The following is a 26397-nucleotide window of genomic DNA, read 5'->3' as shown; positions in this document are numbered from 1 at the left end:
TTTTTAAATTCTTTGAATCTGGTTTCCATTTTTCTACTTGTTTCTCCAATATAGAAGTCGTGGCAGTTATCACATTGTATTTTATAAATAATGTTGGTGTGGTGTTTGTCAGAGTATTTTTTACATAGTACAGACCTCAGTTTTGTGCCTGGTTTTTGAATAAATTTGGTAGTAACTGGAATGTCATATTTTGTTAAACATATGGTATGCAGCACTATATGGTTTCGTGATTTTTTGATTCGTGAGATATATTTACTTTTGTAAGTTGATTTTGCTTTCTGTCTAGGTGTGTGCGTATAATGTTTTCTACGGTTTGTGGAGGAAACTTATTGATGTTGATGAAGTATTGTTTTATTTTGTGCAATTCATCGTTAATTTTATCTGGTGAGCATAGTTTTATGGCTGTGTTTATTTGGTTTCTTAGTATGTTGAGATTTTGTTTTGTTTCATGTGCTGAGTCCCAAGGAATGTATAGTCCAGTATGAGTGAAGCCTGCAAGATAGCCTTAGAACTCTATATCCGAGACCCTATCTCATCAATAGACATTTCCAAAAACCAATTAGCAACCCTCACAGAATTCACTATGATGAAAACAAACTTCATGTTCAACAACCACCACTATATAAAAACAAATGGCTTAAGCATGGACAACCCAGTATCACCAGTTCTAGCCAATATTTTTATGACAGCCACATTAACGCTATACATCCCAACATTAACTTCACATGTGAACAGGGAGAAAGGAATCACATATCATTTCGTAACCTTAAAATTACAAGAACCGACACACAACTTAAAACAGAAATCCACCGAAAAATCACCCATACTGGACTATACATTCCTTGGGACTCAGCACATGAAACAAAACAGAAACTCAACATACTAAGAAACCAAATAAACACAGCCATAAAACTATGCTCACCAGATAAAATTAACGATGAATTAGACAAAATAAAGCAATACTTCATCAACATCAATAAGTTTCCTCCACAAACCGTAGAAAACATTATATGCACACACCTAGACAGAAAACAAAATGAACTGACAAAAGTAAATATATCCCGCGAATTAAAAAATCACGAAACCATATACTACTGTATACCAAACATTCCTGACATCAGCAGACAAATAACCAACATTTGGCAAAAACTAGTAACAAAATATGACATTCCAGTTATTACCAAATTTATTTAAAAACCAGGCACAAAACTGAGGCCTATACTATGTAAAAACTACACTGACAAACACCACACCAACATTATTTATAAAATACAATGTGATAACTGCAACGACTTCTATACTGGAGAAACAAGTAGAAAAATGGAAACCAGATTCAAAGAACATAAAAAGTCACCTTCACACGTTTTCGAACACTGCAAGTCAAATAAACACAACATAACCATAGAAAACACTCAAATACTAAATAAAGAAACAAACATAAACAAACTCAAAATGAAAGAAGCCTTATTTATAGAACAATTCAAGCCCAAAATAAACCAATACAAAGGAACAATTTATACCTATATTAATAAATATAATCAAACATCTAAGCACGCCCTCTACATTCCTACACTCAATTACACAACCCCCTTCAAACATGTGGTCAGCTTCTGGTCAGTTACCTTTTTCTTTCTTTGTGAACCTGACGATAACCGAAGAGAGTCTAAACGTTGTTCGCTCCTCTACATAAAAAATATTTTCAATTCCAACGAGCCGTTTTTACATATATACCGTCAGATTTAATTCATTTGTAAACTTTCAATTAACAGAAATAAAATAATGATTGAAGAAGTAATAAAGAGAACCAACTGGAGTCCTCGGTGAGACATCGGGAATTTGACAGACTTACAAAGTTAAAACCTGAGATTTGATTTTTCCAGCTGGACCCAGTAGATAGCCTCGTGTGGATTTACTCTATAACAAATAAAACATAAAGATATGACACTCAATAGAAAACAAATTATTAATCGTATCTAGTAGCTAATGAAAGATCTTTCCATAAGTTTCTAAAATCTTTTAATACAATACAATTAACAAAGTGTTATAAATTATGTCAATTACTTATCAGTGTTTCCCAATGAATATGTTTCTGTGTGGCGAACAACATGTAAGAGATACTTGTCTTTATTCTTGAAATTAAACCTTCGTATGTTTAAATCCACTGATGTTAATAAAAAATTATTAAAAGTAAGAACAGGCTAATATAATTCTGAGTGCAATAAAACAAGTTCACGTAACGTGAGTCATAATGTGAGATCTCCGAACATTTATGTTTTATTAGTGTTATGATATAATCAACAAAATATAACACAGTTATAGAATATCTTGCAATTTAGAAGTACATATTGTTGTTATCCAAGTGATGTCTGGTAATATTGTTGGTTATTGTATAATTTAGAAGTACATATTGTTGTTATCCAAGTGATGTCTGGTAATATTGTTGGTTATTGTATAATTTAGAAGTACATATTGTTGTTATCCAAGTGATGTCTGGTAATATTGTTGGTTATTGTGTAATTTAGAAGTACATATTGTTATTTTGTCAAGTGACGTCTGGTACTATTATAGGTTATTGTGTAATTTAGAAGTACATATTGTTATTTTGTCAAGTGATGTCTGGTATCTGTAATAGAGTATGTCGTAAAGGATTTGTTAACGACTGTTAAATATCAAAGAGTGTTGACACGTCCATATGTTTGTAGTAATATCGGTGACATTTTATTAAGTATTTTTCAGTAGCGAAGTGTTAAGATGACACTTATCTCTTTAGGATTAGACAACGTTTAGTTCTTTATTCAGTCTTGTGTTACAGTCGACCGTTTTTATATTAACATGAAGAACTTTAATAAATCAAAAGAAAAACCGTAGCTTTGTAATTAAGCTTGCAAATTTTAATATGTCATATTTATATCGTGATATGAACCACTAAACGGGTTATTAAATACACTTTCCAAATAAACATAAGATTATATAAAGATGGTTTTGTTCCAAACTTAGTAATTTCAGAAAGGATAATAACTTGATCTTTATACACGAAGTTATAGAGTGTCTTTGTTGTTTTTACTTTATTTCTGAGTGAAATTAATATCGATCTGACAATAACACTCGCAGTTCTAATGTAATATATTAAGTAGTCGAAATTAAGCTAAGCCTAAAATTCAAAATACTTTTTATAACCAAATTTACAAAATGTTTTCTTATTTGACACAAAAATATTTCTATAAGGCTGAAGTTAGTGCTAGCTGGTCAAGTTAACTAGATTCTATTTAATATGTATTACTTAAGCGTAGTACGAAAATCTGACAGCTGGATAGATAGAAATTTTGTTGAAACTGAAAGGCTCTGAAACGTTTATTCAAATCCAAGTTTGGTATTAGAAAAGACGCTCTCTAGTGGCGTAACAGTAAGTCTAATGGCGCTAAAAGTCACGTTTCGATGCGTGACATGATGGGCACAGCACAGGTATTTCTTTCTGTGTGTCTATGCTTAACAACACATACATAAGATTAAAAAGGAGGATAAATGTCTTGAATTTCAACATATTACATCTTCACTATCTAATTAAGAATCCCAGTCAACAGCGGGAATGTTGTTGGTTGTAGCATCAGCCGTCGTTTAAGGGTTACTAGATATATCAGATAGTGTAGTGTGTCAGTTTGCTCGAGAAATCTCGCTTCCAATATCTTCTGTAAACACTTGGTTATAACTAGTACAATACAAGTATAAAATGACCATAGTATGAGAAATGTGGTTTGTTATCCTATATAATAACATTGATCCCAATACTCATGCTTTATATTTCCATTTTTTAAGAAGCTGTAGAGAAAATTGTGAGCCAAATAATAGTTTTATTATCATGATTTGTATTTATCGAGAGGTTTTTCTCTATTTTAATCTATTGGCGTTTAACAAATAGAAAGAAAAAGTTGACGTTAACCCGCCAGTCTCGAATATTTGTTATAAGGTGATAGAACTATTTCTGTGGTACTATATAGAGTAAACAAAATTTACCTTTCACTTTTAAACGTATCTATGTTACTATACAAAGTGAAAAAAATATGCATTTTTTGATTTAGAAGCAACAGACAAGTTGTGAGACAAATATTTATGTTTCTATATATTGACAATCGATTGTACGGATTTATTTGGAAACAGGATTCAGCTTGTGAACAGTTTCAAAATACACTGATAAAATATAACAACCAAAACCTGTACACACTTTATTAGGTGTTTAGAAAGTGGAACGTAAACATTAATAAACACTGATATCAATTAATAGACTAGGGCGAGAATATCATTCATGTTATGAGTCAATATCCAATATCTTAAGGTATGCATAAAATAAAGATAACACCTGGAGAGAGATTAAAAACGACTTTTCATACTGATATGTTTAAAAAATTAGGTTGCATATTTCATGACAAAATAAGTCAAGAATAAAGTTATTATTTTGACATATATGAAACTAATGGCCGGAGATCACTGATTCCTGGATCTAGATTTAATTCAAAAAGATTGAACAGTGTTTAGTGTAGCAATCCAATCAGTATATATATATATCACAACGTTACGAGACAGTATCTAATATCTTAATGTGAATATATATGTCTATCACTAACATTACGAGTCAATATCTAGTATCTTAACATGCATATGTATACATCACTAACGTTACGAGTCAAAGAAAGAAAGAGGTAACTTTGTGAACCTGACGATGACCGAAGAAAATCGAAACGTTGTTCGCTCCTCTACGTAAAAATTTTTCTCAATCCAAACGAGCCGTTTTTACATATATATGTTTCTCTAAAAGAAGTTTGGTTGTTAGTTTTTTGGTCAGATAAATCAATAGCGTAGCATTTGAAGAAGATTTATTAATACTTCTTGTGGTTAGATAAATTAATAACATAGAAAGTGAATGCAGTTTTATTAATAGTTTTTATAGTCAGAAAACTTAATAACGTAAAATCTGAATGAAGTTTTATTATAAGTTCTTATGGTCAGATAAATTTATTACAAGAGATCTGAATAAAATTTTATTAGTAATTGTTGTGATCAGATAAATTAATAACATAGAATCCGAATGAAATTTTATTAGTTCTTGTGGCCAGATAAATTAATAACATAGAATCTAAATGAAGTTTGGTTGTTAGTTCTTCAAGTCAGATAAATTAATGACAGGAAATCTGAATGAAGTTTTATTATCACCTCTTTTGGTCGAATAAATTAATAACATAGAATCTTAATCAAATTTTATTATTAGTCCTTGTGAATAAATAAATTAATAATATAAAATATCAATCAAGTTTCTCTTTTAGTTCATGTGGTCACATAAATTAATAACATAGAATAGGAAAGAAGTTTGGTTATTAGTTCATTTCGTCAGATAAATTAATGATGTAGAATTTGATTGAAATTTTATTACTACTTATTGTGGTCAGATACATTAATAACGTAAAACCTGAATGAAGTTTTATTATTAGTTTTTGTGGCAAGAAAAATTAATAACATACAGTCTTAATGAATGAATTTGTTTGTTAGTTCTTATAGTCAGATAAACTGATATCATAAAATGTGAATGAGGTTTTATTATTAGTTCTTATGGTCAAATAAATTAATAACAAAATCTGAATGAAGTTTTTATTAGTTGTTGTGGTCAGATAAATTAACAACATAGAATTTCAATGCAGTCTTATTAACAATTCTTATAGTCAGATAAATTAATAACGTAAAATTGAATGAAATTTTATTATAAATTCTTATGGTAAGATAAATTAATAACAGGAAATCTGAATAAAATTTTATTAGTAATTGTTGTGATTAATAACATATAGTTTGCTAGTCCTTTCGATGAGATAATATAAAGACAGAATCTGAATTAAGCTTTATTACTAATTCTTGTGGTCAGATAAAGTAATAACGTAAAGTTTTAATGAGTTTTATTATTAGTTTTTATGGTCAAATAAATTAATAAGATAAATTCTGAATAAAGATTCATTATCAGTTCATTTTGTCACATAAATTAATAACATAGAACTAAATAAAAACTAATAATAAAACTTCATTCATATTCTATGTTATTAATTTATCTGACCATAAGAAGTAATAATAGCACTTTGTTCAGGTTCTATGTTATCACTTTATCTCACCAAGAAACTAATAATAAAATTTAATTCAAATTCTGTGTCATTAATTTATCTCACTACAAGAGCTATTAAAAACTTCATTCAGATTCTATCTTATTAACCTATCTGAACAGAAGAACTAATAACAAAACTTCATTTAAATTTTATGTTATCAATTTATTTAACCACAAGAAGTAGTAATAAATTTTCAGATTCAACGTCATTAATTTATCTGATGAAAAGAACTAATAACCAAACTTATTTCAGATTCTATATTATTAATTTATATACCACATGAGCTGACACAGAAATTTCATTCTGATTTTATGTTATTAATTTATCTGACCATAAAAGGTAATAAAACACTTAATTCAGGTTTTTTTATTACTTTATCTGATAACAAGAGCTAATAATAAAACCTATTTCAAATTCTATGTCATTCATTTATCTCTCCGAAAGAACAAACATATTCATTGAGAATAGATGTTATTAATTTATCTGACCTCAAGCACTAGTAATTAAAATTCACTCATATTCTATATTATTATTTTATACGACCAAAAGAACTAACTACAAAATTTATTTCAGATTCTATGTTTTTAACTTATCTCACCACAAGAAGTAATAAATAACTTCATTCAGACATTATGTCATTAATTTGTGTGACTAAAAGAACTATCAAACACATTTATTCACATTATATGTTACTAATTTATCTGATCACAAGAAGTACAAATAAATTTTGTTTGGTTGTAAATTCTTCTGGTTAGATAAATTAATAACACAGAATCGGAATAAAGTTGTTTCTAGTTCTTGTGGTGAGGTAAATTAATACCATAAAGCCTTAATGAATTCTTTTGTTGGTTCTTGCGGTCAGATAAATTAATAACATAGAATCCGAATTAAGTTTTTTTGTTAGTTCAATTGGTCAGATAAGTCAATAATATAGAATCTAAATAAACTTTTATTAAGTTTTGTTAATGTTAATAACATATAATTTCTATGAATTTGTGTATGAGTTATTTCGGTCAGATAAATTAATGACATAAAATCTGAATTAAGTTTTATTATTAGTTCCTTGGTGAGATAAAGTAATAACATAAAACCTGAACAAAGTTTTATTATTACTTCTTATGGTCAGATAAATTAATAACAAAAAATATGAATGAAGTTTTATTATTAGTTCTTGGGGTGAAATAAATTATTAACATAAAATATGAATAAAATGTCATTAGATGATGTGGTCAGATAAATTAAAAAGGTAAAACCTTAGTTTTTACGGTAAGATAAATTAATAACATAGATTTTGATAAAGTTTTATTATGACTTCTTATGGTCTGATAAATGAATGGCATAGAATCTGAATTAAATTTTGTTTTTAGTTCTTATGGTCAGATAAATTGATATCATAGAATGTGATTGAAGATTTTTTATTAATTATTGAGGTAAAATAAATTAATAATAAAATCTGAATAGTTTTTATTAGTTGTTATGGTCAGATAAATTAATAACATAGAATCTGAATGCATTGTTAATAATAGTTATTACATACAGATAAACTGATAATATGAAATCTGAATGAGCTTTTATTAATTCCTGTGGTCAGATAATTTTACAGCCTAAAATTTGAATGGAGATTTATTATTAGTTCTTCTGGTCAGATAAATTAATAACCTAGAATCTCAATGAAGTTCTATTATTAGTTATTGTGGTGAGATAAATTAATAGCTTACAATCTCAATGAAGTTCTATTATTAGTTATTGTGGGGAGATAAATTAATAACCTAGAATCTCAATGAAGTTCTATTATTAGTTATTGTGGGGAGATAAATTAATAACCTAGAATCTCAATGAAGTTCTATTTTTAGTTATTGTGGGGAGATAAATTAATAACCTAGAATATCAATGAAGTTTTATTATTAGTTATTGTAGTCAGATAATTTTATAGCCTAGAATCTGAATGAATATTTATTATTAGTTGTCGTGGTCAGGTGAATTAATAACATAAAACTAAATGATGTTAATTTATTAGTTCTTATGTCCAACGGATGAAAGGGTAAGGGTGTTTGGTGTGACAAGATTGGAACCTACCTTAGATTACAAGTCAAGCACCCTAATCCACTTGGTCATAACTGGCCAGATCATTACTCTAGTGGCTTGAGTGATTCAACCATCATAAAACCTATGTTCAAACTTATATTTCAATGTTTCAGTACTACCACGATATTTCAACTCCTGTATATTGTTCATCTACCTTTAAAATTACAAGCTGGTAATAAACAAGCACGATATAAAAGCCACTTGAGATCAACTGCGTTTGTTCCATGGTTTGTTCTGTGTCGTTTATTTCTGTAGTATCCTACTTAAAGATGTGTAATATTTGTTTGTTTTCAAAACCCCAACCCCAAGTGGAACAGTTGTATGGCTGCGGACTAAAACTGCTAGAAACCGACTTTCGATGGACAGATCACATATATCGTTTTATGTAGTTTTATGCATAAAAAACACACTGAAATGTAAAATAAAGGTAATAAATCCAACGAACGTCCAAACAACTGTGGAAAGTAACGTTGGTGATTAATAATCGAACATCTATGTAATCTTCCTCCCTCAAAGATCGACTCCAGTAATGAATTATCTTCAGACAATGAAGAAATGGTATGAAATTTTTTTATCGAAGTTTTCGGACCAAACAAGTGACGTAATGGTTTAAAACGGCTTCTCTCACACTAATGTGGAAATTTATCACTTGTCCCTCATGCTTCATTCACGTCAGAGATATTGAATAGATCATTAATCTGTCGATCTCGTAAAATCTTCCTATGTTTTCTGCACACAGTAGCTGTTTTATTTTTAATGTTTAGATTCAGTTAAACATTTCCATGTTTTTGTTATTGTTTTCTAAATCCTCAAAGTATGTTTGAGTAAATTAGAGACACTTTATGAAAACAGCTCATACTTATGATTGGCTAACAATAGGCTTAGCTCTTATATAGATCCAACCAAAGGTAGAATATTATATCCATAAGCCACACTAAAAGATTTACTTGAAATTACGCCGATATACCTTCGTTGACCCCACGTTTCTTTAGATAACCTTTTAAAAAAACTTATATACTGCGGAATGACAAGAAAAACTTGGAGTAAAGGTTAAATATAATGGACGTTTTATAACGGTAAATAACTTGATATATTGAACTTTTTCTTTCGATTTCTCTTCAGGTGTAAACTTCATAATTTACAATGCTGAAATTCGGGGAGAGGGTTGAATTCCCTCGGGGGGAACATCACAGCTAGTCCAAAGAGCAATTTTGATCATAAAACAACAACAACAAAACCTTTATCATTCATGATGATGACATTGAGTGACTTACAATAATATTTAATTTATGTTTAATATGACATTAAATGACACACATGCACAACAATATTTATGTTTAATCTGACATTGAGTGACACACAACAATATTTATGTTTAATCTGACATTGAGTGACACACAACAATATTAATTTTCACGAAATTTTGATAATGTTTCAATGCGAAACGCTCCCACTAGATCAGAGGTAAACTTGCAGGTTTTTGACACTACAAAATAGGTTTTGAAACACGTGGTTGATAGAGAGCAGACAGCACATTGTGCAGATTTAGCTTAACCGTAACCAAACTAAATAAAAGGTGATATCTATCGTGGTTATTAAATGAAAATTAAAAGACTGTTTTCCCTGATTACATTACCCTATAAAAATATAATGAGCGACCTCTGCCTATCATATTGTAAATCAACAAAACACTAAATGTAATAATGCGGTTCTAAATGTTCATCTTTCCCTGAAAACATTTCGTTTAATCACCAGTTACCAAAATTAATTACAATTCCACATTTCGTTAATTTGTTAACCATCCTGTGGCCTGAGGCAAACAGGATTTAATTCTAACCTTTCATGATTCTACTTTTATCCACCTCTTTGTTACGTATTATTGATCCAATTGCTCACTGAAGACATTACACTCTACCATGATAGCACGTACACTTTCTCATCACGAGAACTCACACAGAAAAAAACACATAAGACTAATGTGTTGGGAATGTTACAATAATAGCATAACAATGTACTTTATGTATACTGTTTCCAGACAGAACACTCTTCAACATGTTGGGTAGTGTAACTTGGGGCACGTGGACGGCTTTTGCCACAGTGGGTTCTCGCCTGTCACACATTATCTGCCACGGGTGGGGTATAATTTGTCGAGGGAATCTTTGAACATTTCTGGATGTTTCTAAACACACAAACCAATACAAATTATTTTGTTCTCCAACGCTATTAAATACAAGGGATACCTTGTTTTGGAAATTATAAATGACCGATCTAAACACATCTTTGTGATACGGAATATCTTGCGTCGGAAATATATGTTACACAACCTTCCAAAAATTTATCATTTTGATAGTAAAACACTACCTACATGACCATCAATAATATTAAAATGTTGATAGTAAAACACTACCTACATGACCATCAATAATATTAAAATGTTGATAGTAAAACACTACCTACATGACCATCAATAATATTAAAATGTTGATAGTAAAACACTACCTACATGACCATCAATAATATTAAAATGTTGATAGTAAAACACTACCTACATGACCATCAATAATATTAAAATGTTGAAAGTAAAACACTACCTACATGACCATCAATAATATTAAAATGTTGATAGTAAAACACTACCTACATGACCATCAATAACATTAAAATGTTGATAGTAAAACACTACCTACATGACCATCAATAATATTAAAATGTTGATAGTAAAACACTACCTACATGACCATCAATAATATTAAAATGTTGAAAGTAAAACACTACCTACATGACCATCAATAATATTAAAATGTTGATAGTAAAACACTACCTACATGACCATCAATAACATTAAAATGTTGATAGTAAAACACTACCTACATGACCATCAATAACAGTAAAATGTTGATAGTAAAACACTACCTACATGACCATCGATAATATTAAAATGTTGATAGTAAAACACTACCTACATGACCATCAATAATATTAAAATGTTGATAGTAAAACACTACCTACATGACCATCAATAATATTAAAATGTTGATAGTAAAACACTACCTACATGACCATCAATAATATTAAAATGTTGATAGTAAAACACTACCTACATGACCATCAATAATATTAAAATGTTGATACTAAAACACTACCTACATGACCATCAATAATATTAAAATGTTGATAGTAAAACACTACCTACATGACCATCAATAATATTAAAATGTTGATAGTAAAACACCACCTACATGACCATCAATAATATTAAAATGTTGATAGTAAAACACTACCTACATGACCATCAATAACATTAAAATGTTGATAGTAAAACACTACCTACATGACCATCAATAACATTAAAATGTTGATAGTAAAACACTACCTACATGACCATCAATAACATTAAAATGTTGATAGTAAAACACTACCTACATGACCATCAATAATATTAAAATGTTGAAAGTAAAACACTACCTACATGACCATCAATAATATTAAAATGTTGAAAGTAAAACACTACCTACATGACCATCAATAATATTAAAATGTTGATAGTAAAACACTACCTACATGACCATCAATAATATTAAAATGTTGATAGTAAAACACTACCTACATGACCATCAATAACATTAAAATGTTGATAGTAAAACACTACCTACATGACCATCGATAATATTAAAATGTTGATAGTAAAACACTACCTACATGACCATCAATAATATTAAAATGTTGATAGTAAAACACTACCTACATGACCATCAATAATATTAAAATGTTGTTCTTATACACCTCGTGCCACCGAAACTTCATGTTGGCTGTAGTTGTCACGTGACATGCTTATCGCTTTAATACATCATACCGAATCTTATATAGACTCTGCTATAGGTCAGTCTCAAAGAAAACAAGAAGGCGATCATAATGGCAGAGTTAATAAGTACTGTTTCAATATACGGTTTATGTATTACACTGTGATATTCTGTTCTTATAAAACCAGAAAATTTTTTTTCTGATTGAAATACTAAAGTTACTGAAAATGTGTAGCAGTTTATGGAGAGATGTTTAATTGGAAAATGTCATCAAAACATAGGGTGATAGCTGATATAGTCCGGAGATTTGATATATTAGCTCTATGGTAAGATGCTACGTTATCAGATGGCGAGCGTGTAACTGTGTGACGAAATTACTTGTTTATAATAGTGGCCTTGCTAGTTTGTTACAAACAAGGACAACCTTCTATCAAACAGTGTTTATGGTTTAATTAAATATAAGGTTCACCTTGCTATTTTCTTCCAAACAAAAATAACCTTCTATCAAACAGTATTTTTGGTTTAATATAACAGTAACCTTGCTATTTTGTTTAATTAAATATAACAGTGACCTTGTTATTTTTTTATAAATACATACTAGAAAGTGTTAACTGTGGAATTATTGGAAGGTTTTATTTTTACTTCACTAATATAACGTCTTCTACAACAGGTAACGGCTTAAGATAACTTTAAAACAAGGATCAGTGTTACTAAACAAATATATATATATAACGACCTGAATGTAATATGTTTTGAATTTCTCCTTGTAATAATTTTCACAGTGCTAGAAATGTGTTACATTTAATATATGAAATCAACAACGTATTACTAAGCCCCGCCCATCACTAGACATGATCCAATCGCACACAGTCAGGAGAACGTGCAAGGATCATTCTGCACCAGGGAAATATCAGGAAAAGAGGAAAAAACAGATAATACATACCTTTATCCCCACTTTGACCCACTGTGGTTGGGAGTGGGGAAGTGTTTCGAACTGTCTATCTGTCAATGTGCCTAATTGACACCTGAACATGAAAGATAAAGTAATTCATTACTACATATATGGGTGTTTTCTGTTTATGTAATGTTATATAATTTACTATTTAAATATGCACACTTTAAGCTGAAATATTAACAAATATTACTTACATCTTACATTGTTGTCAATGGCAGATAACAGATTGAAAATAGTCGAAACTGGTGTTTATTCAGTCACGTATAATGCGAGTTTCAATACCCAGCATAAGTAGGGCACGGATAGCCAGTTTAAATATTTATATTTTAAAAAAGAAACAAATCAAACCTGGACATTAAACAGTCTAATCTGTTTCTAACGTACGTCTTTACGCTCCAACAGTTACTACAACGATATAAAAGACCAAGTGGTTTTTCTGTTATCTCAGGTTGCCATAGGTTCACTGTAAATTATATTAGTGGTTGACATATCTTGTCCTTTAGATATATTTCAGCAAAAATTTAAATGTTTTTGTTTATTATAGATAAATAAGGTTGAATATTAGTTTAGTTAATGTTTATCTCTAAAGCTTCACGTAATACGATGTATGTTCCAATAATCATTACTCAAGTTATATAAGTTATCGTTGCATGTTTCATTTTTGCTTTAACGTATAATGTAATTACACAAGTTGTCCTACACGTGGCATGTGTTCTGTGAAGTTGTTTGGAGTGAACAAGATGGTGTGAAAAGAGTAACTGGTTACACCCATTGCAACTTAGTGTATCACTGTTATTTTATGGTGAAGCTATGTAGTTTCCTTGAACTTTGAACTTTGTTATATTAGCCTCTCTGAGACCTTTAATGTATCCGGTAGTAGATATCCACTGTTAAACCCAATCTAAGCATAATGTAAGCTTCACGTTCGATTGAATACCTCTAACCTGTGTTAGGTATACACACAACTGTTTAACTCAACTTAAGCCCAAGTTTTCTTTACGTGCAACTGAAAACTTCTATCCTGTATTAAGTTATGAAAGGGATTAAACCACATATAATAACTGTGACATTCTAACCTCAGGCTACTGTGATGTTGTGAAAGCAGTTAAACCACATATAATAACAAAGATACACTAGTATCAGGCTACTGTAATGTTATAAAAGCAGTTAAACCACATATAATAACAAAGATACACTAGTATCACGTTACTCTAATGTTATAAAAGCAGTTAAACCACATATAATAACAAAGATACACTAGTATCACGTTACTCTAATGTTATAAAAGCAGTTAAACCACATATAATAACAAAGATACACTAGTATCACGTTACTCTAATGTTATAAAAGCAGTTAAACCACATATAATAACAAAGATACACTAGTATCACGTTACTCTAATGTTATAAAAGCAGTTAAACCACATATAATAACAAAGATACACTAGTATCAGGCTACTGTAATGTTATAAAAGCAGTTAAACCACATATAATAACAAAGATACACTAGTATCAGGATACTGTGATGTTATGAAAAGCGATCTAGCAGTGTAACACAGGAGTACATTAATGTTATGTCGTTTTGTGATATAGAAAGTTTGTTACTGACATTGTCCACGATATCAATAGAATTGGAATGTTTATAACGTTACACAAAAATACATATATATCTTTATATTGGAATGTTTATAACGTTACACAAAAATACACATATATATTTATATTGGAATGTTTATAACGTTACAAAAAATACATATATATCTTTATGTTGGAATGTTTATAACGTTACACAAAAATACACATATATATTTATATTGGAATGTTTATAACGTTACATAAAAATACATATATATCTTTATGTTGGAATGTTTATAACGTTACACAAAAATACACATATATATTTATATTGGAATGTTTATAACGTTACACAAAAATACATATATATCTTTATGTTGGAATGTTTATAACGTTACACAAAAATACATATATATATTTATATTGGAATGTTTATAGCGTTACACAAAAATACATATATATCTTTATATTGGAATGTTTATAACGTTACACAAAAATACATATATATCTTTATGTTGAAATGTTTATAACGTTACACAAAAATACATATATATCTTTATGTTGAAATGTTTATAACGTTACACAAAAATACATATATATCTTTATATTGGAATGTTTATAACGTTACACAAAAATACATATATATCTTTATGTTGGAATGTTTATAACGTTACACAAAAATACATATATATCTTTATGTTGGAATGTTTATAACGTTACACAGAAATACATATATATCTTTATAAAGTTGAAAAATGTATAATAAACTAAAAGTGTATTAAATATAAGGTAATAATAGAATATAACATAATATAATATAAATAATATATTACAAATTTAAACCAAACTTTGTAGATTTGTTTGCATTAATTAAGTGTTTGTTTTAGTTAAGCACCCAAGAGAACAGGTACGTAGTGTTCACAGTGACACAGGGTGACAGGTATCTAGTGTTTACTTCAAAGTCACAGATTCAATGATTTGTGGCTTATTTCTACAAAACAAATTACAGAACGATAGATCGTTTGTTTCTTTATGAATTCGCGCAGAGCTACACTGGGGCTATCTCTGCTAGCCGTCCCTAATTTAGCAGTGTAAGACTAGAGGGAAGGCAGCTAGTCATCACGATTCACCGCCTACTATAGGGATACTCTTTTATCAACGTTTAGTAGGGTTGATCGTCACATTATAACGTATCCACATCTGAAAGACCGAGCATGTTTGGTATTACGGGGATTCGAACATACGACCCTCAGATTACGATTCGAGCGCTCTAATTACCTGGCCAGGTTAGGCCTGAAAAAAAAATATTAAAAAGTGTTAAACATCACTCTGACACTTTGTGCATATTAAAGTGTTTAGATGTTACCAGTTGTATTATTAAGATGTTTGTGCTAAGCTGATGTATGTGTGAACCTCGTAACAAGAAATCAAAGTAATTAATTCTCTGAGTGATCAAATCACAGACGAATGTAGTCTCAATAAGTAATGGGTTCTCTGAGTGATCAAATCACAGACGAATGTAGTCTCAACAAGTAATGGATTCTCCCTATTTCTCTCTTGTAGTGCCCCCATTGTCTATTTCCATCGTCGGTAAAGAAAAATGGAAGTCTGATTCAGAGAACTTTGTTTTACAACTAACCTGCAGGATGTTACGGGAAACAACAAATAAAAACTCTAAGGAGAAATACAGTCATAGTAATTAACATCATAACAGCTTGGGAAACCGAAAATCCATACCTGCCGTGAGTGAGACTAAACAAAGTATAATAGGTTTTCGTGGCTTCTACAAAAGTGAAGTACAATAGGGTAAGAAAACAATCTTTATATTAAAGAAGGTAATGAAGATATCAGAGTTGAGGTAACACTTGTTACAAAGTAATTAGACTGCAAATCACATTCATGAACTCTGAATTAAGGTGTACGTTTCTACAATATTGTAACATTACATAAACACAGCCACAAGCTTCATGTTAAAGATAGTTTTATTTGTCGTTTGAAAGGGACTTTACGTATCATCGTTTTCGTTTATTTAATATATTTTTAAAGTTAAAAGCTACACATGTAATACTAAGAAGAACAGACAATACTGTTTAAGCATAAGAATAACGAAAAATTAATTAAATTTGTTAAAGTAACTAGAAATACATCAACACTGTTTAAATGTAAGAATAATGGAAAATTAATTAGGTTTGGTAAAGTAACTAGAAATACATCAATACTGTTTAAATGTAAGAATAACGGAAAATTAATTAGGTTTGTTAAAGTAACTAGAAATACATCAATACTGTTTAAATGTAAGAATAACGGAAAATTAATTAGGTTTGGTAAAGTAACTAGAAATACATCAATACTGTTTAAATGTAAGAATAACGGAAAATTAATTAAGTTTGTTAAAGTAACTAGAAATACATCAATACTGTTTAAATGTAAGAATAACGAAAAATTAATTAGGTTTGGTAAAGTAACTAGAAATACATCAATACTGATTAAATGTAAGAATAACGGAAAATTAATTAGGTTTGGTAAGGTAACTAGAAATACAACAATACTGTTTAAATGTAAGAATAACGGAAAATTAATTAGGTTTGGTAAGGTAACTAGAAATACATCAATACTGATTAAATGTAAGAATAACGGAAAATTAATTAGGTTTGGTAAGGTAACTAGAAATACAACAATACTGTTTAAATGTAGGAATAACGGAAAATTAATTAGGTTTGGTAAAGTAACTAGAAAAACATCAATACTGATTAAATGAAAGAATAACGGAAAATTAATTAGGTTTGGTAAAGTAACTAGAAATACATCGATACTGTTTAAATGTAAGAATAACGGAAAATTAATTAGGTTGGGTAAGGTAACTAAAAACACATCAATACTGTTTAAATGTAAGAATAACGGAAAATTAATTAGGTTGGGTAAGGTAACTAGAAATACATTAAACCAAATACATAAATCTAATATAAGGTGAAATTACTTCTTAGCGTACTTAAAGATACGGCGGAACAATAAGAACAGAATATATCACAACTATAATCTTTACTGTTAGTCACTTTACTGCTGTTAACTTTTTTCGAGATTTTTGATTCAAAATGTTTATCCACTCTGTCGTTAATCTCCTCAGTTATCTCTATACTAGGTTGTCAAGTTTGTAATTAATCTCCTCAGTTATCTCTATATTAGGTTATCCAGTTTGTCTTTAATCTCCTTAGTTATCTCCATACTAGATTGTCCAATCAGTCGTTAATCTCCTCAGTGATCTCTATACTAGGTTATCTAGTCTTTCGTTAATCTCCTCTGTTATCTCTATACTAGGATATCCAGTCTGTGGTTAATCTCCTCAGTTATCTCTCTATACTAGGTTATCCAGTCTTTCGTTAATCTCTTCAGTTATCTCTATACCAGGTTATCCAGTCTGTCGTTAATCTCCTCAGTTAACTCTATACTACGATATCCAGTGTGTCGTTAATCTCCTCAATTATCTCTATTCTAGGTTATACAGTTTGTCGTTAATCTCCTCAGTTATCTCTATACTAGATTGTCCAATCTGTCGTTATTCTCCTCACTTATCTCTATACTAGGTTATCCAGTCTGTCGTTAATCTCCTAAGTTATCTCTATATTAGGTTGTCCAGTTTGTCGTTAATCTCCTCAGTTATATCTATAGTAGGTTATCAAGTCTTTCGTTAATCTCCTCAGTTATCTCTATACTAGGTTATCCAGTCTGTCGTTAATCTCCTCAGTTATCTCTATACTAGGTTATCTTGTCTGTCGTTAATCTCCTCAGTTATCTCTATACTAGGTTATCCAGTCTTTCGTTAATCTCTTCAGTTATCTCTATACTAGGTTATCCAGTCTGTCGTTAATCTCCTCAGTTATTCTCTATACTAGGTTATCCAGTCTGTCGTTAATCTCCTCAGTTATCTCTATACTAGGTTATTCAGTTTGTCGTTAATCTCCTCAGTTATCTCTATACTAGATTATCCAGTCTGTCGTTAATCTCCTCAGTTATCTCTATACTAGGTTATCCAGTCTGTCGTTAAATTCCTCAGTTATCTCTATACTAGGTTATCCAGTCTGTCGTTAATCTCCTCAGTTATCTCTATACTTGGTTATCCAGTCTGTCGATAATCTCCTCAGTAATCTCTGTACTAGATTATCCAGTGTGTCGTTAATCTCCGCAGTTATCTCTATACTAGGATTTCCAGTCTGTCTTTAATTTCCTCAGTTATCTCTACACTAGGTTGTCCTGTCTGTCGTTATTCTCCTCAGTTATCTCTATACTAGGTTATCGAGTCTTTCGTTTATCTCATCAGTTATCTCTATACTAGGTTATCCAGTCTGTCGTTAATCTCCTCAGTTATCTCTATACTAGGTTGTCCAGTCTGTCGTTAATCTCCTCAGTTATCTCTATTCTAGGTTATCCAGTTTGTCGTTAATCTCCTCAGTTATCTCTATACTAGGTTATCCAGTTTGTCGTTAATCTCCTCAGTTATCTCTATACTAGGTTATCCAGTCTGTCGTTAATCTCCTCAGTTATCTCTATACTAGGTTATCCAGTCTGTCGTTAATCTCCTCAGTTATCTCTATACTAGGTTATCCAGTCTGTCGTTAATCTCCTCAGTTATCTCTATACTAGGTTATCCAGTCTGTCGTTAATCTCCTCAGTTATCTCTATACTAGGTTATCCAGTCTGTCGTTAATCTCCTCAGTTATCTCTATACTAGGTTATCTAATGTGTCGTTAATCTCCACAGTTATCTTTATACTAGGTTGTCCAGTCTTTTGTTAATCTCTTCAGTTATCTCTATACCAGGTTAGCCAGTCTGTCGTTAATCTCCTCAGTTAACTCTATACTACGATATCCAGTGTGTCGTTAATCTCCTCAATTATCTCTATTCTAGGTTATACAGTTTATCGTTAATCTCCTCAGTTATCTCTATACTAGATTGTCCAACCTTTTTGTTATTCTCCTCACTTATTTCTATACCAGGTTATCCAGTCTGTCGTTAGTCTCCTAAGTTATCTCTATATAAGGTTGTCAAGTTTGTCGTTAATCTCCTCAGTTATCTCTATAGTAGGTTATCAAGTCTATCGTAAATCTCCTCAGTTATCTATATACTAGGTTATTCAGTTTGTTATCAATCTCCTGAGTTATATCTATACTATGTTATCCAGTCTGTCTTTAATCTTTTCACTTATCTATATACTAGGTTGTCTAGTTTGTCGTTAATCTCCTCAGTTATCTCTGTACTAGGTTATCAAATCTGTCGTTAATCTCCTCAGTTATCTCTATACTAGGTTATCCAGTCTGTCGTTAATCTCCTCAGTTATCTCTATACTAGGTTATCCAGTCTGTCGTTAATCTCCTCAGTTATCTCTATACTAGGTTATCCAGTCTGTCGTTAATCTCCTCAGTTATCTCTATACTAGGTTATCCAGTTTGTCGTTAATCTCCTCAGTTATCTCTATACTAGGTTATCCAGTCTGTCGTTAATCTCCTCAGTTATCTCTATACTAGGTTATCCAGTCTGTCGTTAATCTCCTCAGTTATCTCTATACTAGGTTATCCAGTCTGTCGTTAATCTCCTCAGTTATCTCTATACTAGGTTATCCAGTCTGTCGTTAATCTCCTCAGTTATCTCTCTATACTAGGTTATCCAGTCTGTCGTTAATCTCCTCAGTTATCTCTATACTAGGTTATCCAGTCTGTCGTTAATCTCCTCAGTTATCTCTATACTAGGTTATCCAGTCTGTCGTTAATCTCCTCAGTTATCTCTATACTAGGTTATCCAGTCTGTCGTTAATCTCCTCAGTTATCTCTATACTAGGTTATCCAGTTTGTCGTTAATCTCCTCAGTTATCTCTATACTAGGTTATCCAGTCTGTCGTTAATCTCCTCAGTTATCTCTATACTAGGTTATCCAGTCTGTCGTTAATCTCCTCAGTTATCTCTATACTAGGTTATCCAGTCTGTCGTTAATCTCCTCAGTTATCTCTATACTAGGTTATCCAGTCTGTCGTTAATCTCCTCAGTTATCTCTATACTAGGTTATCCAGTCTGTCGTTAATCAGTTATCTCTATACTAGGTTATCCAGTTCGTTAATCTCTCAGTTATCTCTATACTAGGTTATCCAGTCTGTCGTTAATCTCCTCAGTTATCTCTATACTAGGTTATCCAGTCTGTCGTTAATCTCCTCAGTTATCTCTATACTAGGTTATCCAGTCTGTCGTTAATCTCCTCAGTTATCTCTATACTAGGTTATCCAGTCTGTCGTTAATCTCCTCAGTTATCTCTAGTTACTAGGTTATCCAGTCTGTCGTTAATCTCCTCAGTTATCTCTATACTAGGTTATCCAGTCTGTCGTTAATCTCCTCAGTTATCTCTATACTAGGTTATCCAGTCTGTCGTTAATCTCCTCAGTTATCTCTATACTAGGTTATCCAGTCTGTCGTTAATCTCCTCAGTTATCTCTATACTAGGTTATCCAGTCTGTCGTTAATCTCCTCAGTTATCTCTATACTAGGTTATCCAGTCTGTCGTTAATCTCCTCAGTTATCTCTATACTAGGTTATCCAGTCTGTCGTTAATCTCCTCAGTTATCTCTATACTAGGTTATCCAGTCTGTCGTTAATCTCCTCAGTTATCTCTATACTAGGTTATCCAGTCTGTCGTTAATCTCCTCAGTTATCTCTATACTAGGTTATCCAGTCTGTCGTTAATCTCCTCAGTTATCTCTATACTAGGTTATCCAGTCTGTCGTTAATCTCCTCAGTTATCTCTATACTAGGTTATCCAGTCTGTCGTTAATCTCCTCAGTTATCTCTATACTAGGTTATCCAGTCTGTCGTTAATCTCTCTCAGTTATCTCTATATCTCTATACTTATCCAGTCTGTCGTTAATCTCCTCAGTTATCTCTATACTAGGTTATCCAGTCTGTCGTTAATCTCCTCAGTTATCTCTATACTAGGTTATCCAGTCTGTCGTTAATCTCCTCAGTTTATCTCTATACTAGGTTATCTCATACTCGTTAATCTCGTTAATCTCAGTTATCTCTATACTAGGTTATCCAGTTTGTCGTTAATCTCCTCAGTTATCTCTATACTAGGTTATCCAGTCTGTCGTTAATCTCCTCAGTTATCTCTATACTAGGTTATCCAGTCTGTCGTTAATCTCCTCAGTTATCTCTATACTAGGTTATCCAGTCTGTCGTTAATCTCCTCAGTTATCTCTATACTAGGTTATCCAGTCTGTCGTTAATCTCCTCAGTTATCTCTATACTAGGTTATCCAGTCTGTCGTTAATCTCCTCAGTTATCTCTATACTAGGTTATCCAGTCTGTCGTTAATCTCCTCAGTTATCTCTATACTAGGTTATCCAGTCTGTCGTTAATCTCCTCAGTTATCTCTATACTAGGTTATCCAGTCTGTCGTTAATCTCCTCAGTTATCTCTATACTAGGTTATCCAGTCTGTCGTTAATCTCCTCAGTTATCTCTATACTAGGTTATCCATCTCTATCTGTCGTTAATCTCCTCAGTTATCTCTATACTAGGTTATCCAGTGTGTCGTTAATCTCCTCAGTTATCTCTATACTAGGTTATCCAGTTTGTCGTTAATCTCCTCAGTTATCTCTATACTAGGTTGTCCAGTCTGTCGTTAATCTCCTCAGTTATCTCTATACTAGGTTATCCAGTTTCTCTATACTAGGTTATCGTTAATCTCCTCAGTTATCTCTATACTAGGTTATCCAGTCTGTCGTTAATCTCCTCAGTTATCTCTATACTAGGTTATCCAGTCTGTCGTTAATCTCCTCAGTTATCTCTATACTAGGTTATCCAGTGTGTCGTTAATCTCCTCAGTTATCTCTATACTAGGTTATCCAGTTTGTCGTTAATCTCCTCAGTTATCTCTATACTAGGTTGTCCAGTCTGTCGTTAATCTCCTCAGTTATCTCTATACTAGGTTATCCAGTCTGTCGTTAATCTCCTCAGTTATCTCTATACTAGGTTATCCAGTCTGTCGTTAATCTCCTCAGTTATCTCTATACTAGGTTATCCAGTGTGTCGTTAATCTCCTCAGTTATCTCTATACTAGGTTATCCAGTCTGTCGTTAATCTCCTCAGTTATCTCTATACTAGGTTATCCAGTCTGTCGTTAATCTCCTCAGTTATCTCTATACTAGGTTATCCAGTCTGTCGTTAATCTCCTCAGTTATCTCTATACTAGGTTATCCAGTTTGTCGTTAATCTCCTCAGTTATCTCTATACTAGGTTGTCCAGTCTGTCGTTAATCTCCTCAGTTATCTCTATACTAGGTTATCCAGTTTGTCGTTAATCTCCTCAGTTATCTCTATACTAGGTTATCCAGTCTGTCGTTAATCTCCTCAGTTATCTCTATACTAGGTTATCCAGTCTGTCGTTAATCTCCTCAGTTATCTCTATACTAGGTTATCCAGTCTGTCGTTAATCTCCTCAGTTATCTCTATACTAGGTTATCCAGTCTGTCGTTAATCTCCTCAGTTATCTCTATACTAGGTTATCCAGTCTGTCGTTAATCTCCTCAGTTATCTCTATACTAGGTTATCCAGTCTGTCGTTAATCTCCTCAGTTATCTCTATACTAGGTTATCCAGTCTGTCGTTAATCTCCTCAGTTATCTCTATACTAGGTTATCCAGTCTGTCGTTAATCTCCTCAGTTATCTCTATACTAGGTTATCCAGTCTGTCGTTAATCTCCTCAGTTATCTCTATACTAGGTTATCCAGTCTGTCGTTAATCTCCTCAGTTATCTCTATACTAGGTTATCCAGTTTGTCGTTAATCTCCTCAGTTATCTCTATACTAGGTTATCCAGTTTGTCGTTAATCTCCTCAGTTATCTCTATACTAGGTTATCCAGTCTGTCGTTAATCTCCTCAGTTATCTCTATACTAGGTTATCCAGTCTGTCGTTAATCTCCTCAGTTATCTCTATACTAGGTTATCCAGTCTGTCGTTAATCTCCTCAGTTATCTCTATACTAGGTTATCCAGTCTGTCGTTAATCTCCTCAGTTATCTCTATACTAGGTTATCCAGTCTGTCGTTAATCTCCTCAGTTATCTCTATACTAGGTTATCCAGTCTGTCGTTAATCTCCTCAGTTATCTCTATACTAGGTTATCCAGTCTGTCGTTAATCTCCTCAGTTATCTCTATACTAGGTTATCCAGTCTGTCGTTAATCTCCTCAGTTATCTCTATACTAGGTTATCCAGTTTGTCGTTAATCTCCTCAGTTATCTCTATACTAGGTTATCCAGTCTGTCGTTAATCTCCTCAGTTATCTCTATACTAGGTTATCCAGTCTGTCGTTAATCTCCTCAGTTATCTCTATACTAGGTTATCCAGTCTGTCGTTAATCTCCTCAGTTATCTCTATACTAGTCCAGTCTGTCGTTAATCTCCTCAGTTATCTCTATACTAGGTTATCCAGTTTGTCGTTAATCTCCTCAGTTATCTCTATACTAGGTTATCCAGTCTGTCGTTAATCTCCTCAGTTATCTCTATACTAGGTTATCCAGTCTGTCGTTAATCTCCTCAGTTATCTCTATACTAGGTTATCCAGTCTGTCGTTAATCTCCTCAGTTATCTCTATACTAGGTTATCCAGTTTGTCGTTAATCTCCTCAGTTATCTCTATACTAGGTTATCCAGTCTGTCGTTAATCTCCTCAGTTATCTCTATACTAGGTTATCCAGTCTGTCGTTAATCTCCTCAGTTATCTCTATACTAGGTTATCCAGTCTAGGTTATGTCGTTAATCTCCTCAGTTATCTCTATACTAGGTTATCCAGTCTGTCGTTAATCTCCTCAGTTATCTCTATACTAGGTTATCCAGTCTGTCGTTAATCTCCTCAGTTATCTCTATACTAGGTTATCCAGTCTGTCGTTAATCTCCTCAGTTATCTCTATACTAGGTTATCCAGTCTGTCGTTAATCTCCTCAGTTATCTCTATACTAGGTTATCCAGTCTGTCGTTAATCTCCTCAGTTATCTCTATACTAGGTTATCCAGTCTGTCGTTAATCTCCTCAGTTATCTCTATACTAGGTTATCCAGTCTGTCGTTAATCTCCTCAGTTATCTCTATACTAGGTTATCCAGTTTGTCGTTAATCTCCTCAGTTATCTCCTCCAGTTATCTCTATACTAGGTTATCCAGTTTGTCGTTAATCTCCTCAGTTATCTCTATACTAGGTTATCCAGTCTGTCGTTAATCTCCTCAGTTATCTCTATACTAGGTTATCCAGTCTGTCGTTAATCTCTCTCAGTTTAGTCTGTCGTTAATCTCCTCAGTTATCTCTATACTAGGTTATCCAGTCTGTCGTTAATCTCTATACTAGGTTATCCAGTCTGTCGTTAATCTCCTCAGTTATCTCTATACTAGGTTATCCAGTCTGTCGTTAATCTCCTCAGTTATCTCTATACTAGGTTATCCAGTCTGTCGTTAATCTCCTCAGTTATCTCTATACTAGGTTATCCAGTGTGTCGTTAATCTCCTCAGTTATCTCTATACTAGGTTATCCAGTCTGTCGTTAATCTCCTCAGTTATCTCTATACTAGGTTATCCAGTCTGTCGTTAATCTCCTCAGTTATCTCTATACTAGGTTATCCAGTCTGTCGTTAATCTCCTCAGTTATCTCTATACTAGGTTATCCAGTCTGTCGTTAATCTCCTCAGTTATCTCTATACTAGGTTATCCACTAGGTTAATCTCAGTTATCTCTATACTAGGTTGTCAGTTAATCTCCTCAGTTATCTCTATACTAGGTTATCCAGTTTGTCGTTAATCTCCTCAGTTATCTCTATACTAGGTTATCCAGTCTGTCGTTAATCTCCTCAGTTATCTCTATACTAGGTTATCCAGTCTGTCGTTAATCTCCTCAGTTATCTCTATACTAGGTTATCCAGTCTGTCGTTAATCTCCTCAGTTATCTCTATACTAGGTTATCCAGTCTGTCGTTAATCTCCTCAGTTATCTCTATACTAGGTTATCCAGTCTGTCGTTAATCTCCTCAGTTATCTCTATACTAGGTTATCCAGTCTGTCGTTAATCTCCTCAGTTATCTCTATACTAGGTTATCCAGTCTGTCGTTAATCTCCTCAGTTATCTCTATACTAGGTTATCCAGTCTGTCGTTAATCTCCTCAGTTATCTCTATACTAGGTTATCCAGTCTGTGTCAGTTAATCTACTCAGTTATCTCTATACTAGGTTATCCAGTTTGTCTTTAATCTCCTCAGTTATCTCTATACTAGGTTATCCAGTCTGTCGTTAATCTCCTCAGTTATCTCTATACTAGGTTATCCAGTCTGTCGTTAATCTCCTCAGTTATCTGTATACTAGGTTATCCAGTCTGTCGTTAATCTCCTCAGTTATCTCTATACTAGGTTATCCAGTTTGTCGTTAATCTCCTCAGTTATCTCTATACTAGGTTATCCAGTCTGTCGTTAATCTCCTCAGTTATCTCTATACTAGGTTATCCAGTCTGTCGTTAATCTCCTCAGTTATCTCTATACTAGGTTATCCAGTCTGTCGTTAATCTCCTCAGTTATCTCTATACTAGGTTATCCAGTTTGTCGTTAATCTCCTCAGTTATCTCTATACTAGGTTATCCAGTCTGTCGTTAATCTCCTCAGTTATCTCTATACTAGGTTATCCAGTGTGTCGTTAATCTCCTCAGTTATCTCTATACTAGGTTATCCAGTCTGTCGTTAATCTCCTCAGTTATCTCTATACTAGGTTATCCAGTCTGTCGTTAATCTCCTCAGTTATCTCTATACTAGGTTATCCAGTTTGTCGTTAATCTCCTCAGTTATCT

At 32.2% G+C, this 26397-nt stretch overlaps 1 long non-coding RNA gene across 5 annotated transcripts in view; it reads right to left on the bottom strand.

Moving 5' to 3' along the window:
* Positions 1-1671: 1671 nt before the first annotated feature.
* Positions 1672-26397, bottom strand: part of LOC143239191 (uncharacterized) — a 65645-nt gene continuing 40919 nt past the window's right edge. For all 5 annotated transcript variants that reach the window (XR_013021051.1, XR_013021050.1, XR_013021049.1 and 2 more), the window contains 2 exons: positions 12966-13047; positions 1672-1914 (listed from right to left, as the gene is read on the bottom strand). This is a non-coding gene — a long non-coding RNA (uncharacterized LOC143239191). The remainder of the gene's footprint in view (positions 1915-12965; positions 13048-26397) is intronic.

This window comes from Tachypleus tridentatus, chromosome 13, assembly GCF_004210375.1.
Source record: "Tachypleus tridentatus isolate NWPU-2018 chromosome 13, ASM421037v1, whole genome shotgun sequence".
Lineage (NCBI taxonomy): Eukaryota > Metazoa > Arthropoda > Merostomata > Xiphosura > Limulidae > Tachypleus > Tachypleus tridentatus.
This window is presented reverse-complemented; position numbering and strand designations above follow the sequence as displayed.